The sequence below is a fragment of the Ipomoea nil genome, unplaced genomic scaffold (assembly GCF_001879475.1).
Source record: "Ipomoea nil cultivar Tokyo-kokei standard unplaced genomic scaffold, Asagao_1.1 scaffold1474, whole genome shotgun sequence".
Classification (NCBI taxonomy): Eukaryota; Viridiplantae; Streptophyta; class Magnoliopsida; order Solanales; family Convolvulaceae; genus Ipomoea; species Ipomoea nil.
This window is the reverse complement of record NW_017617902.1, coordinates 116,762-129,664: the sequence shown is the minus strand read 5'-3', so window position 1 is coordinate 129,664 and position 12,903 is coordinate 116,762. Positions and strand designations below refer to the sequence as shown.

The window sequence follows — 12,903 nt, the reverse complement described above, 5'->3', positions numbered from 1 at the left end:
AGCACGGAGCTCGGCCAATGGGCCGAGCATGGGCTCGGCCGAGCCCATGGGGGCCGAGGCCGAGCCCATGTGGCCGAGCCCTGTGGGGCCGGCGTGGGCCGACCCCGGGGTGGTTGGCCGACCCCGGGGTGGTTCATCCTGTCCCGGGGCGGACCCGGTTTACACTGCGTTGCTCCGCTCCGGCTCCGTGATTATTCCATCAGGGGCATTTGGTTTGAATTGTTGTGTTGGTTGGTGTTGATATAGATGGTTAGGGGGATGTTCTTTATTATTATTTTCATTATGTGAGTGGTAGTAGCAATTGAATGTATGAATTAGTTCAATGCAAATAATAAATATTTTGTTGGCTGTTATATATTTTTCTTGGTTTATTTACTTGAAAGTCATTAAATAAATAATCAAAAATCAAACGCGCATTATTATTGTCATATTATTATTATTATCCATACAGTAGGACTAATACCATTTTTCATCGTGAGTGAGACAAAATCCGTAATATGCGTTGATTTGGTCATTTAAATGCATGCAACAAGAATACAATGTTGCATATGTAAATCATTAAACGTTAAAATATTAACGTTCGCATATTAAGAACTAACTTAACGCACAATCGTTAAAATATTACAACTGTACAATGAAGTATTCACACGCACGCGGCACACATGTCAATGTGGTTGGAGACGCACTTTAAGTTAGCCAATAAAACACATTAAGAACCATAATGTGCTTTACACACATGCTTTTTAATTCGGGATCAGTCGAAAGGTTACATATGTTTGGGGATACAGTAAATAAATAGATGAGCCCAATAGTGAAGTGGTAGAAGTCTTTGTATTTATTGACTTCGCACAGGATCGAACCTTTCCCCTCCACAAGACTTTACTCTTTTTTATTCGAATAAAGATTTTCAGAGTATTCCTGATCGTTTGTTTGCACACTAAATTGAATAAGACAAATTGTCTTTGATCGTTTGTTCGCACACTAAGACCTGACCCTACGCATACTAAATTATTCATGCGCGCATGATAAAGATGAAAATGACGATCGTTTGTTCGCACACTAAGACCTGACCCTACGCATACTAAATTATTCATGCGCGAATGATAGAGATGAAAATGACGCACGTTTGTTAAAGTATTGGCATAGCATCAATGGTGTGTGCACTTACGGACGTTAATACATTTGGTCACGCACATTAACTTGTTCATAGACGGAAATAGTTTTAAAATCCGTCAAGCGCATTGAAACATCAACGTACGCATATTAAATCTTTTTTTGGTGTACATTTTATTATATTTGGAAGGATAACTGTATACAACACCAATTATAGGTAAATTAAAAATGTAAAAAAAAAAAAGATATTCCGTATTTTTTATTTTATGAAATGGGTAACACTGTATTTGTCAAATTATTCAATTTAACCTAGTTATTCGCCTATAAAAGGAGAAGAACACTCTTCAAGAAAACATACATCGTAATGACATCGTTTGAGTCTTTCACTCCATTACCACAACCACCATCAGTCATTCATCGTCGTATTATGTACATTCTTTACAATGTATATCCTCCTCATCATATTCGTCCTCCTTCTCCTTTTTGTTGTCGTTGTAATTGATTTCAATAACAACACATTCTAAACCTGAAATCAAACATCACTTGATACAAACTTCCATCCTGAGATTGATGGAAGTTTGGGATGTTCTCTGCCACCGATTCCACTTTGAAAGACGTGGTCTTCCCGCCCATTCAGAGCAGATGCACAGAAAACGGTCAAGAGGATGCATTATGTGTGCTGTTGAAGTGCAGATCCACAGAAACGTTCAAGTGATGCATCATGTGTGCTGCTCAAATGGGCATATATTTCTTTGGAAAATCCAAAAAACTTACAAGTTCGCAGAGGACATGAACGTGGTGTTTATTTATTTATTTATTTATTTATGTTTTTTTTTTTTGTGTTTTCAATTAAGAACGGGGAGAATATTGTATCTCGGCAGTTTGCGCATGTTAGATGTTATGTAACGCATGTATTTTCATTGGATAAATTTATTAATAAAATAAAGTTTTAATACACAAGCCAACTCGCATATTGTTTATTTGTTACGCATATTAAGCATTAATGTTCCGCCAATTAAATATATACATATATATATATATATATATATATATATATATATATATATATATATATATATATATTATTTTTAAATTTTTCATACGCATATTATAATATATATATATACGCGTGTTATACAATTCAACGCATATAAAGAGTTTACTATAGGCATAATGTCTTTCTTTTTTTAACGCAGATAAGGTTTAATGTTGCGCAAGTTTAATAGTTTATCAACGCATTTTTTATTTTTATTGGGTCTAAGTCAGGTAGCATACAGTCTAATGCATATTTTATCTGAAATACATGAATAGTAAAGTATAATAGTGCGCATATTAATGAATAAATTGACAAATATCCTTTTAAAATCATCCCAAAGCAAACTGTAATATTAATAGACACATTTTATTTTTATTTTTATTTTGGTCTCAATAGATGTTAAGTTATACATAAACGCACACACATGTTAAGTGCATATGTAACGCATATTAGAGCAATAAGTCCCGTCAGATATTTACATGGCATTGGAAATGGTCGTGAAGTCATTTTGGATGTCAGCTTTTTTTATATTTCCCATAATGAGAATATTTTAAAGTTGAATGGTCATTCAATACTTAAAAAACGTACCCATTGATGTTTTTTGTTTTATTTTATTTTATTTTTATTTTTTCTTGTAATATTTTAAGTCACACGCACACTAAGAACGATAGATACGCATAATAAAGTGTCAATATGCGCATATTAATGATTAAACTAGTAGTTGCGCCCGTGCGATGCACGGCCATGATATTATGGTGCAATATATAAAAGATTGTTATATCGAAGATATAAGACCAATAAGGATTTAAATGTAATAAATAGACAAAATATAATTTATTGGTGTTCCATAAACAAAGCAATTACACATTATTAAAGATTTCTTTGTAAACTACATTTTGAGTCTTCTTTAAAAGACGTCTAGATTCCCTACAAATTAAGACCTTAAGACCGTCAAGATTACTCACCCTAGAAACTGTTACATATAATTGGTCATGGTTAAAAACTGTTTTTTTTTTTTTTCAGTAACAAACTAACTTGTGAAAGCGTTTGACCTTGACTTTTGTTGATTGTCATTGCATATGACAACATAAGTGAAAACTACTTTCTTTGAAATTTAAATGGAAATCTTGGGTTTGAAGGAGTAAAAGATAGCCTTGATATCAACACATTTGTACCTGCATTGTTGCCACATAGGATTTGTGCCTCAATAACATGATTTTTCAACTGTGTTACTATCAACCTTGTACCATTGCACAGTCCCAAGGAGTGATCTATATTTCTCAGTAGCATAACTGGAGTTCCAACTTTCAAAGTTAAACAGTGGTTGGGGACTCCTAAGCATCTCAAACTGTTTAAATTTTTAAAAAAAATCAGAACAAACTAATATTTAAAATATTAAAATCATGTTATGTTATTAAAAATATTAATGTTATTAAATTTCATATATAAAAAACAAATATGAGATTTACTCTTTTATAAATTGTTGTTATTAAATAAAAAATTGATATTTAAGCTAGGTAATTACTAAAAAGTGTTAATATCATATTTGGCCATTCGATGTCATTTGTGATCATCTGAGTATAGTAATTTTGCCACGTTTAGTTCTAAACATTCAAATTGACGACCTGTGATCTTTCGACTTTCAAATTGTATTGTTCTAAACTTTCAAATTGACGACACATGGTCTTTCCCCTTTTCATGAGAACAAAAACTGTTAACTCTTTTATATTTGAAAATATAATGATATAATTTGAAAAAATTGAACCTTTAATTTTTGAAAAGTTCCGTTTAATTTTCGTATTAAATATGTTAAACATACAAAATTTTAACCTTTTATTTTTTAAAAATAGACCATTTAAAAAACCGTTATATTTAAACAAAGATTTTTCATTCTTTTCATAAGAGAAAAAACTGTTAACTCTTTTATAAACATTTTAGTTATGTTGTTGTAATATAAGTTTGAGATAATATTATTATTTATGTGCCTTGTGTTATTAGAATAATAAAATTAAGTTTACTATAAAGAGTAAAATTGTTAATATAAATTGAATAAGGCATACATAAAGAAATAGATGTTCGAAAAAAAAAATCTCATGATATCCTTATATCCTTATATAAATTAATATAAATTAATTACCATACAACCCGTTTAAGGACAACATTTTCTTATTCTTCACCATTTCGCCTTTCAATTGCATCCTTCAACTCTCACGTTGTCGAACACAACCTCACTTTACAAATTTAGAAATCAATTCATTCTCTATTGTCCCACATACTTTTCTAAGTATGAACAAATTTTTTAGGTGTTGATTCCTTAAAGTCAGCATTTGAAGAACAGAGAAGAACAAATCCTCTACATAACAAAACTTTTTAAAATATAATAAAGATACATATATTCATAAACATTATAAAAAACATATACATACGTACCCAAGCATAGCAACATTGCTAATAATACTACACCTAAAGCGTCTTCGACCAACTTTCATTTTCAACTTTAGTAGCACCACTCATTGACATCTTAACTCTCTCCCATTCTCTCTACAGATGACATATCATCTCTTAGTTGTTGAGCAATACAACTCAAATCTTGTGATTCATTTAGTGTTGCCCCATAATCAATGTCCGGGATTTCTTGAACTTGAACATTCATAACCAAAAGTATCAAAAATTCACAACCATTTTCCTGTGATATTAAAAGACTCATATAAATTAACCACATACTCAAATGAATTTTTATCAAGAATTGTAATCTAACCTTCGACGGTTGACAATCAAAAAATTTCTGTCCACTATCACGACCTATACATAATGGAGATTTCAACCCACATTTGCAATACAAAAGTGAGCTCATATTGCAAGTTAAAATTACGCATAGTAAAATTGGATGAAGATGAAGAAAACGATTTAGAATTTGACAAAGACATTATTGTAAAATTGACCAAAGTCCTTCCTTAATGGAGAAAACGATCACAATCTCTGCATCTCTTTTCATAATTTTTCGTGAGGTTCAATGAGTACAAAAAAAAAAAAAAAAAAAAAAACTGTCATTTAAATAATTATTAAAAATTACACAACAAATATAATATTACAAATCAAAACAATTAAAAAATATATATATATTTTTTTAAAAAAAATAAAATAAAAGTAAATAATAAAAACCCACCCGTCTAACCCAAATTCCCCTCCCCCATTTCTGTCTTCTTCTTCGCTACTCTATCCAATCACCCTCGCTCTCACCAAATATGGAAACCAAACAAATTTCTTACCGCCAAATCTAAATCCAAGCTACGCATGGCTGAAAATACTACAAAAATGCCTTCAATTCCGTCATTTCAAAATCTTTAACCCAAAACACAACTGATTCAAAGAATTACACGATAAACAGATCGGCCGACAAATATGGTCTTCAATAGCAACGCATGCAATATCCTACAGTTTCAGGTAATTATTTCTTTATTTTATTTACAATATATAATAGTAATTTTAACTATTTTCCGGGAAACCTTAATTCATGTCTTCATGTAATTCGTAGATAAATACACACACGGCATATGTGTAAAAATGCAGAACGCTTTGAAGTTGAAAACGTATTCGAAGAGATACCAACAAATAATTCTATGACCTAAAATTTGAAATAGAATATTTAGCTAGAATATTCAATCATTTAATCTGGTGTTTTTTTTTTTTTTTTTTTTTTTTTTTTTTGTGCTCTGCATGCATATTTCTTTGAAATTTAATCCGAAAAAGTGACCATGTTAATTTGTTGAAATATGATACTAACTCTGTTTTAGTATTTCCAGATTTCCAGATTCGCTTTAATCCCATGTAATATTTAGTTCTATTATTTTTAATCTAATTATTTTACAATATATGAAAATTTGTTTCATTTTAAATTGCAAACTGTAATTTTTTTTACAAATATTATTTTTTACAAATATTAAATTGCATACTAAAGTAGACATACACCGAGTAAATTATAGAAGGGAAAGGAAATCATAACCGTACCGTACATAAGCATATATTCATTACCATACAATGCCATTTTGCTTATTCAAATTTACAACTTGTTCTTTTTCAGTATTTTTCTCAATGCAAGCTATTTGAAGGGTAGAGGCTTGAAGCAGGTTCGCTGTTAGGTAATTTCTTTAAACCCAAAAAAAAAATAAAAATTTGTTATTTTTTAGTTGTATCCATTCAATATTTAACTTAAAGTAATTTTGAAGCAGGTAATTTTGAATTTATAAAAGCAGAGAAAAGAGACATTAAATCAAACAACTAATTCAATCTGAATATTGCTTTTCAAAAAATGTTCCTTACCGTCTATCTTAAAAATAGGCTAACATGCTAAATGTTTACCTTAGCTTCTACTTTTTATCATTCTATGTATTTTTAACTTTATTTTCAAATCATTTTATGATATACTCGGTCTCATCCTCATGTTGATGGTGGGTTGGTGGCAAATAACGGATCAACTGACAACCTTAAGGAAAAAATAATCAATTACACTTTGTTCTCATCATCTGCACTATTTTTCCTGCACTTTTCATGTCTAGCTCCATTACTTGAAACCTTATGAAGAATTGGAAAGCTCATAGGTTTATGTGGGCTAATAATGTGACTGCATTTATGTTTCTCTATTTTTCCATCATTGTTTAACTTTAATTTTATTTATGACTTCTAACAATAGAAAGTGTATAGACCTTATTTTAGATTATTCTAACCTGGAACAATATTTACTCATTATATTTTCATATGTGTGTTCTAATTACAAAATTTGGAGGCTGTAGTCATGCACTATAAATCATTGGAATGCATCCCATTAGAGATCAAAATTTAACATCTCATTGAGTAAATTTTTGTATTGTCTACAAAATATAAAGGCAGTGGTTCTTTACCTTATTTACAGGTTTCCTATGACAAATCAAGTTGATAAATTAGTGAAGGAAATCAAGGAATCTAATAGTATTAAACTTACTGGTGTAAATCAGACTATTGTACTTTATGAATGCCTTTTGTAACATTTGATGTGAATTGACTTTGCAGGCTCAATGATTCAAGCTTCAACCCAATTTTCTTACATGTAATCAGGAGACGGCTTAAAGGTAACAATGATCAGTTCACTTTATTTGTGTACTTATCAAAATATGACAAAATTCTGAATAATTTGGAGAAGGCTTATATGTTCTAAATATAAGTTGCAGGCTCAATGACTTAACTGTTAGCACTTGTGTGTCTGCCTGGAAATAGGACCATAATAGCATAAATGCATACATTACTTAAATTTAGAGCAACCATTAATTACGATGTGAAAGGGTTAGCCACTGATACAAATGCAGTTCCAAAAGCATAACCACAACTGCTGCACTTTTGACTTAACTGTTGCAGGCTCAATGACTTAACTGTTAGCACTTGTGTGTCTGCCTGGAAATAGGACCATAATAGCATAAATGCATACATTACTTAAATTTAGAGCAACCATTAATTACGATGTGAAAGGGTTAGCCACTGATACAAATGCAGTTCCAAAAGCATAACCACAACTGCTGCACTTTTGACTTCTTAGGAATGTTGATCCTTTTATAAATGTTTACCAAAATGTTTACAAATTCCTACAAATTGATGCTCTTCATTCTTCAATGAGTAATGTGTCATGACTCATGAGCATTTATAAAAGAATACACAATAAAAAAAAAAAAAAAACATAGGATAAGATAATTTGTTAAAACAACCAAGATATCAATTGAACTCTAAGTCATGGACTAAGATTTCAATTAAATAAGTAGACAATTTTTAAAGTTCAGATTCATGAAATTTAATAAAAAAAGAACAACCCAAAAGTCCATGTCCAAAAAACCATAAAAGTTGCAGAATGTCACAACATTAGAACAACACCATTTACTAAGGGCTTACAGAATAGCCCTTAGTAAACCACATTAGAACATCACAGTAACTCTGGTCAATTTTTCTCTTGCTTGATCGCAATAGCTTTACATTTTTTTTGCATCTTGAGTAGATGAGAATTAGTCCATCAATTTTTTCTTGGTTGAACCTGGAAATATATGTTCATCAGTATCTGCCCTCATAGGTTTTTGAATTTGTTGAACAGCAAGACTACTGGCGTCATCAGAACTATCTCCAGATTCATAATCCTGATTTAAAATAAAAATAAATTTTTAAAAACAATCAAGCCAAACAGAAAACAAAGTGTATGATAGGTCAGTTACGTACATTTGGGTCATCATCTTCTTCTACTTGAGCAATTAGTTTTGATAGCTCATCCTTCTCATCTATTAGGGTACAGTGGGCTGCCACCAAATCTTCATCTTGAGTTATGTTAGGACATCATCAACATGGAAATCCTCTATTGCTAAGCATAGATAGCAAAATCCATACACTCTGATGTTTTTATCCTCTATTGCTGCTCGGATTTAAATGTTTTACACTTCTAAAAAACAAATTTGACTGCATCACAACTTAAATGTGTTTTGCTCATATTGTATGTTGTTCAAATTTTGATCCATACAACTAATGTGTTTTGCTTAAATGTGTTTTGACTGCACACACTCTGATGTTTTATCCTCTATTGTAGTTTTGCTCATATTGAATTAGAGTTTCTTTATTGTAATATCAGTTCACCTTAAATTGTATTCCAATTTTGCAGGATTCAACTCAATTGTCAACTTAAGTGAAGTTGAATGTGTCAAAAACTGAAGTCATTTCACTGTTAAATGTGGAATGTGGTTAAATCGACAAAAAAGGTACATATGCTATTATTATTAGCGACTAATAAGGTACATATGCTATTATTATTAGCAAATTCTTGGCCTAAGTTACACATTGCATATAAATAGTAGTCATATGTCATATCCGTAAACATTTTGCCTTCCCAGCATATTCCTTGAATCTTTCTTTATGCAAGATAACTAATATAAATCTGTGACATAGAAACCAATAGTTCAATCTTGGACAGAGCAAAACCACAGTCCAAAATAATGTTTTAAAAGTCAAACAGGGCAAAATACAGTTTGAATATTGTTTCAGACCACACCAGTACAAAAAAAAAAAAATCAGAAACCAAGCTACTCTAGGTTACATGCCACTTTTCATCATCCTCTTTGAAAAATTTCTGCAAACATTTTCCAAATTAGAGATTATATTCCATTTTAAAAAATAACAATTAATTATAGATTAGAATTATATTTATTTAGAAACCTTACATCATCAGTGTCATGTTGATCTTTTGGCTGTAGGATCTTTGAGCTGAGATCCCTACTTTGGGAATTAGGCAATTCTGAACACTGAATTGCAAGTAATGCACTGTCTTGCTCAATTTTTACCACAGAAAATGCATCAAGTAGATTGTCAAATTGTTCCTTTCTAGCAACAATTTTTAATACCAATGATAGACCAAACCAAAGTTTTTAACTCCATAGGTATCTTCCCATTTTCATAAGTCAAGTTCATTGTCTGCATTAGTTCACTAATAGTATTAAGATTCAAAGATTATTAAAAGTATATGGTGATATGATTTTTACATATCAAAAAAATTAATGCAAATATGATTTTTAAGCCTACTGCTTTAGTTGATATGTATACTATTTAGTACTTCGGAAAATGCTAAAATAATACTTGGTTCAAGTATTTTATTAAGTATTAAGAGTACTATGTTTTTGAAACGTATGTTATTTCTATTCTGTTAGTACTAAATACACTTGGTACTTAACTACTTGGGTTACTGGTAGGAAGTATTATATAAAATAGCTTTTTAAAACCAAAGCATGCAGATAAATTAGAAAAATATATAGATAAGAAAATAAGAAATAAAAATATTTCAATTGCAGTATGTATTATTCATACCTCAGCTTTGTCATATAGATCTTTTTATAGTGCTTATTACCATAGGAGACTTGGAATTGTATGTACTGTTGCCATAGCACATCATTGACACACAATTGATGATTCTAACTGGGGTATATTCAACCTTCAATCTGAAAACAAAAAAGTATTAGATCTGAAATATTGTTTTAGAAGTAAATCATAATCTGGTTTTTGGTTTAAAATCATATTTGTATTTAAAAGGAATGAAATAAAGGATTAAAATAGGTTTAAAATTACCTGGACTGAGGTACTCGGACTGAGGTCTTTGACTCTTTTTCTAAAATGTAGAGGGGGGCCATTTTCAGGCGGAGTAGATGGCAAAGAAAGAACAAACACGCAGACCTTAATTCATAAAATGACTGGTTAGTAGCCATTATTTATAGAACAGAGTTAAGCTGAAGGGTTCAAATCAGATTTGGAGGATTTAGAATTCCAAGAAAACTCAACAATTGCACCGGAAAATGGAACGCCAAAATAGAAAAGTTGCAAAGTGTTTTGAATTCATCTCTATTGATATGTATTTCTTTAATTTGAGTTTCAATTTTGATATGTATTCGCAATAGTGTATGTATAAAATCATTTAATGCAAACGGTGGCCTGCAACTTGGAACAACTGCCCACAAATTTGGGAAACCTAAAAGGTGGTTGAGCATGACTTAAGTATTTAAGATTAATACAAATACAATTACTGAAAATATAAGGTTAATTAAAAGTATTTGACCGCAATCTTTTAATAGCCAAACGACGTCACTTTTATTGGGCGGGAAAATGAAGCCATTTCATTGGCTGAAATCTTATGGCTTTAATATATATAGAGAAATAGAGATAGAGATATAGAGATAGAGATATAGAGATTATATCTTATTCGTTTAAAAATCTCCCAACGCATATTCAAATGTAAGTATACGCATTTTAAAGTATACTTGTTACACATTTTGTGTTATACATTCACGCACACGCATGATAATTGTAAATGTAACGCATATTAGAGGAGTAACGTTGGATAGGTATGTACTTGGTATTTTGGAAACGAGTGACAAGTCAATGTTGCTGTCAGCAATTTTTTATATTTAAAGTTGTGTAGTCATTCAATCTTTAAAAAAACGTACCCATTGAAGTTTTTTTTTTTTAATCTTTATTTTTATTTTGTCCAAGTCAACGAGTATATAATCTCTCGCACATTAAGTATGAAAGACACACACAATAACGTGTTAACGTGTGCATTTTAAAATATATTGCTGCACATGTTAAGTAATACATACATACGGCATCTAATAATGGAAATGTATTTAAAAATGAAAGAAAAATATTTCAATATTTGAAATAATATAAATTGAAAACGGAAAAAAATAAAAATTTATTTGAATAATAATACCTTTTTATTATAATAGGAAACAGATTCTTCAATGGGTGTGTGTTATTAGGAATCCACTTGTTAATAAACGGACCCATTCAAGTTATTCGCCTATAATAGTGGAGTATCTCATTACCATATTGTATATATATTGAAACGGTGTAATTAGAGTTTTACAGACCATTCATCATGATGTTTACATATGCTCATCTTACTCGACCTCCTTCTATTTGTTTGTCAATGTAGTTGATAAGAATAGTAACTCATTTTAAACATCCCAATGTATCAAATACAAAATACCACAACCATGGAAGTTTATACGAGGAGGTACAGGGAGTTATGAGCGAAGCATGTTTTTGTTGTTTTCATCTAAAACAACACATTCTAAGCCTGAAAAGATCTTCTTCTGTGGAGCTAAACGCTAACTGATTTGGATGTGTTGGATCGGTTAGATTTTAGATTCACAGATGTCGTTCTTTTCAGGTTTAGAATGTGTTGATTTAGCCCAGACATACGGCAGGATACTATACTCCTTTTGGAGATATATCTTTTGGTACCTTAATGCAGGTTTAACCAAAAGAAATATCTTCAAAAGGTATAGATGGATCCTGTCGTTTCCCTGAGGTTTTTTTTTTTCTTTTTTCTGTTATTTAAAATAAGCTCTAATGTCTTCTTTATTGTGCTTGCTGGTTGATGCTGTTTCTGATAATAAGTGGGATGTTTCCTTTATTATTTAATGTTGTTGTTGTTATTATTATTAATATTATCTACAATTATACAATACAATTATACATACAATTATAATAAGAGCCAATAATGTTAGGCCCTTAACTGGAATAAAAAAAATGTCGGTACTACTTGTTTCTTAAAATGAATGGTTCATAGTATTTTGATTTTAGTATTTTTAATGATTTTCCTTATTTACCTTTTATTATATTATTTTCTTTCCTTAAATCGCCTTAAATTCCGTTAGCATAAACTTTATTAACGGAATATTCCGTTAACTATTTATTATTCTTAAGTTACTCATTAATTTCTATAAGAAAGGACTTACGTTCGAACCGCATTCCAATTAGAGTTAGCATAATTGTTAAACATATACTACGAATATGTTAACATGTATTAAAAATAAAATATAAAATTTAACATAAACTTTGGTCAAATAATTAGTCTGACTAAATACATAGCATTCAATGATTATAAATCAGGAACTTTGATAATCATTTGATTTTCTTTCATTAAAAATAATAATTTGACCAAAGTTTATGTTAAATTTTATATTTTAGAGTTAGCATAATTGTTAAACATATACCACGAATATGTTAAAATGTATTAAAAAATAAAATATAAACTTTAACATAAACTTTGGTCAAATAATTAGCCCGACTAAATACATAGCATTCAATGATTATAAATCAGGAACTTTGATAATCATTTGATTTTCTTTCATTAAAAATAATAATAAATTTAAGTTCAGTTTTTTTTTTCGTTTAATTAATCTTCTTTTGATTATTGTAAT

General features: G+C 30.2%; 1 long non-coding RNA gene across 1 annotated transcript; it reads left to right on the top strand.

Moving 5' to 3' along the window:
• Nucleotides 1-5,353: 5,353 nt before the first annotated feature.
• Nucleotides 5,354-10,716, top strand: LOC109188723. The gene is made up of 5 exons (XR_002055482.1): nt 5,354-5,593; nt 6,231-6,288; nt 7,196-7,254; nt 8,814-8,910; nt 10,319-10,716. It is a non-coding gene; the product is annotated as an uncharacterized LOC109188723 (long non-coding RNA).
• The last annotated feature ends 2,187 nt before the right edge of the window (nt 10,717-12,903 follow it).